Below are 4,079 nucleotides of genomic sequence, written 5' to 3'. Positions count from 1 at the left end.
AAGAGTAGTATAGGTATTGGTGCCCTGGAGCAAATGAAAACTAAACTCTTTTAAATCTGGCATTTGAAGTCCTGCAGCCCAAAGGCAGGTTCCAAAGGCAAGTCTAAAGAGAAGGCTGCTAGTCACAAGCCGGCCAGTTACATAGACAGTCAGTCCAATCCTGTATTCAGGGCAGAGGTCTAGTGAGAAAATGGATCTACATACTTAAAATAGAGGAACCTATATCAACTACCTGTTTTTTCATTTATAAATATGAAGAAACAACCCAATATCATCAGAAATATGAAGAAACCCTGGCTGGTGTGGCTCAGTGGATTGAGTGTTGGCCTGCAAACCAAAGGGTCGCCAGTTTGATTCCTAGTCAGGGCACATGCCTGGGTTGTGGGCCAGGTCCCCAGTAGGGGGTGCGCGAGAGGCACCCATACATTGATGTTTCTCTCCCTCTCTTTCTCCCTTCCTTCCCGTGTCTAAAAAAAAAAAAAATTAAATTTTAAAAAAAGAAATAAGAAAAACAGCATTATGAAAAAAAAATGGACAACATAAACAAATAGAATTAACCCCAGAGGAATAGATAATTCAGAGAAGAGAAGATGTTAAGGGTTTACTAAGACCAAAAGGGCAAGAAAGGGACCATACTTAGACACTATATCATTTTTATACTATCAGAAATAGAGAGGCCCTGTTCAGTGTGGCTCAGTTGGTTGGGCATTGACCCACAAAGCAAAAGGTTGCTGGTTCAATTCACCATCAGGGCACATGCCTGGGCTGCAGCCTGGTCCCCAGCTGGTCAGGGTGTGTGCAAGAGGCAACCGATCCCGGTCAATGTTTCCCTCCCTCCTTTCCCCCTCTCTGTGAATGAATACATAAATTCTTTTTGAAATAAATAAAGAAATAGAGAAAATTGTAAATGCTTGCACAAAGAAAGGTTACCCATAAAGAAACACAAATCAGATTTGTCATTAGCAATACTGGATGCTGGAATAACACTAATACTCTGAGAAAAAATGATTCTGAACCTAGAATTTAAAACCTAGCCAAATCACCAATCAACTATGAGTACAAGAAGATATTTTCAGAAATGTAAGAACTCAAAATAGTATTTCTTGCACAGTCTTTCTTAGTAAGTTACTGGGAGATATACTCCAACAAAATCAGGGTAAATTGCAGAAAGAAAAAGACGTGGCAAACAAGAAACAGTAGACTTAACTCATGAATCCAGCGACAAAAAAAAAAACACACACACACAAAAAACAAAACCAACCCTCCAGGATTAAAACTGTAAAGTAGGTCTGGAACGCAATTAGTCCAATTTAGAAAAAGAAACCAGGGTGCTACAGAAGAATGTCTTCAAGAAGAATGAAAGCGCTTCCAAATGATGGATAGATTAAGAATCTGAGCATATCAATGATCTGATTAAGTCATTATTATAAAATATCAAAGGCAATTGGAAACTGCAGCAAGAACAAACAAAAACTATACAAGAAAATAATGACAGAAATATAAAGCAAGATTTCCATTCCTGGTTGTATGGTGGACCAAAGATCTGAACCAGCTCTCCCACAGGAAAAAAAAAACAAACACTTAAAAGACTGGATAAAACATGCCTTGGCTGGTGTGACTCAGTGGATTGAGCACTTGGCCTGTGAACCAAAGGGTCACAGGTTCGATTCCCAGTCAGGGCACGTGCCTGCATTGCTGGCCAGGTTCTCAGTAGGGGGTGCATGAGAAGCAGCCACACATTGATGTTTCTCTCCCTCTCTTTCTCCTTCCCTTCCCCTCCCTAAAAATAAATAAATAAAATATTTTTTAAAGGTTGGATAAAACATAAAACACCTATTAAAAGCATCAAAGAACTGGTAAGATAGTAATAAATTATTATGAAAAAATAAAAGGGAACCCATAAAGACATGTGGTGTGCTGAAGCTGCCTTTGCCCTGGGAGTATTTGCAAAACCTGGTGACCTTCAGCTAAAATATTTGTAGACTCCTAGGTTCATCTAAGGTGGAAAGTACTGCGGGGGGGGGGGGGCAGGGGGAGAAGGCCCTCTTTCTGTACCCCTGGGTTTTAGCTGGGTCCTGAAAGGACTATAACCTCAAATAAGGGCAAATGAGACAGTAATCTCACCACACCCCACTTCCCCAGCTCCAGGGGACTGAAGGAAAAGTTGTTTTGGCTGCTCTGAGCAAAGTAGAGGGAGAACCATGCCCCTGAGAAACTGAACCATCAATCACTAGGTCCTTGCTCAAATTTACAGCTCAAATATACGCCATCTAGTGGTAAAAAAAAGTACTTGAACTTGACTTCAATGTCTAGCAGAAGGAAACAAATGCTTTCAGAAAGAATGTACTTTTACCCAAAGCCTCAAAAAAATCACACAAATAATTTTCTAAGGAAAATGAGCAGCTCACTACCAAAAATACTTCAACATACTTCTCTCTCACCAGAAAGATTATTTTAAAAAATATTTGAAAATACCAATTTTTGACAAGGATGTGGAACAATCTGAAATTCTGATAATTCCTAATGGCAATGTAAATTGGTACCACTGCTTTGGGAAACTATTTACCAGTATCTAATAAAGACAAACACACATTTACTCCATGATCAGCAATTCCAATCCTAGGTAAACATTCAACAGAAATTAGTGCATATATCCATCAGAAGCCATGTACAAGAATATCATAGCATCTTATTTATAATAGTCAAACATTAAAATATGGCCCCAATGTCCATCCTGAGGAGAATAAGTGAAAAGACAGGTGTGCATACTCAGCATTAAAAGGGAGCAAACTTTTTTAAATATAATATTTCTTTTTTTAAAAGATTTTATTTATTTATTTTTAGAGAGGGAAGGGAGGGAGAGAGAGAGAGAGAGAAACATGAATGCGCGGTTGCTGGGGGCTGTGGCCTGCAACCCAGGCATGTGCCCTGACTGGGAATCGAACCTACGACACTTTGGTTTGCAGCCCGAGCTCAATCCACTGAGCTACGCCAGCCAGGGCAAAAGGGAGCAAACTTTTAAAAAAATACTTTATTTATTTATTTTTAGAGAAAGGGGAAGGGAGGGAGAGAAGGAGAGAAATATCAATGTGTGGTTGCCTCTCACATGCCCCCCACCGGGGACCTGGCCCACAACCCAGGCATGTGCCCTGACTGGGAATCGAACCAGCGACCCTTTGGTTCACAGGCCAGCACTCAGTCCACTGAGCCTCACCAGCCAGAGCAAAAGGGAACAAACTTTTGATACTGGCAACAACATGAATGAATCTCAAAAACCATGCTAAGGAAAAGAATGCAGACAGAAGAAAAATTCATTCATTAATCAAAACTCTTCAAACTGTATATGTAAAATAGGTACATTTTTAAAAGATGATTAAGCCCTGGCTGGTGTGGCTCAGTTGGTCAGAGCATTGTCCCGTGCATCAAAAGGTTAGGGGTTCAATCTCTGGTTGGGGAATGTATAGGAGGCAACCAATTGATGTTTCTCTTTCGCATCTATGTTTTTTTCTCTCTCTCTCAAATCAATAAGCATATTTTGTAAATATGATTAAAACTGGTTTTAAAGCCTGTAAAACACACCTGAGAAACACAATAATTACAATAAAAATTTAATGGCCAAGATGATTCTTGGAAGGTGGTGAGGTGGCATAGCTTTTTAATACCCTCCCCCCACAAATTCCTCTATAAAATCCAAGAACATAGGATAGAAAAGCCAAAGGCCCATGGATAATATCTGCAACAAAACTAGGTATCAAGATACGCCCTGGCTGGTGTGGCAGCATGGATTGAACACCGGCCTGCAAAGCAAAGGGTCGCTGGTTCGATTCCCAGTCAGGGCACATGCCTGGGTTGTGGGCCAGGTCCCCAGTGGGTGGCGCAAGAGGCAACCACACATTGATGTTTTTCTCTCTCTCATTCTCCCTCCCTTCCCCCTGTCTAAAAATAAATAAATGAAATATTTTATTAAAAATATATCCTCATGAACCCTAAAATATGAAGAAGGGCGACAAATTACCAATGGCTAGAAGACATGACTGATACCAATAAGTGTGTAAAAGGAAGCAGAGGTGCTCGCCTAA

This window comes from Phyllostomus hastatus, unplaced genomic scaffold (genome assembly GCF_019186645.2).
Source record: "Phyllostomus hastatus isolate PE091 unplaced genomic scaffold, TTU_PhHast_1.1 phas_contig_551, whole genome shotgun sequence".
Taxonomy (NCBI): Eukaryota; Metazoa; Chordata; class Mammalia; order Chiroptera; family Phyllostomidae; genus Phyllostomus; species Phyllostomus hastatus.
This window is presented reverse-complemented; position numbering follows the sequence as displayed.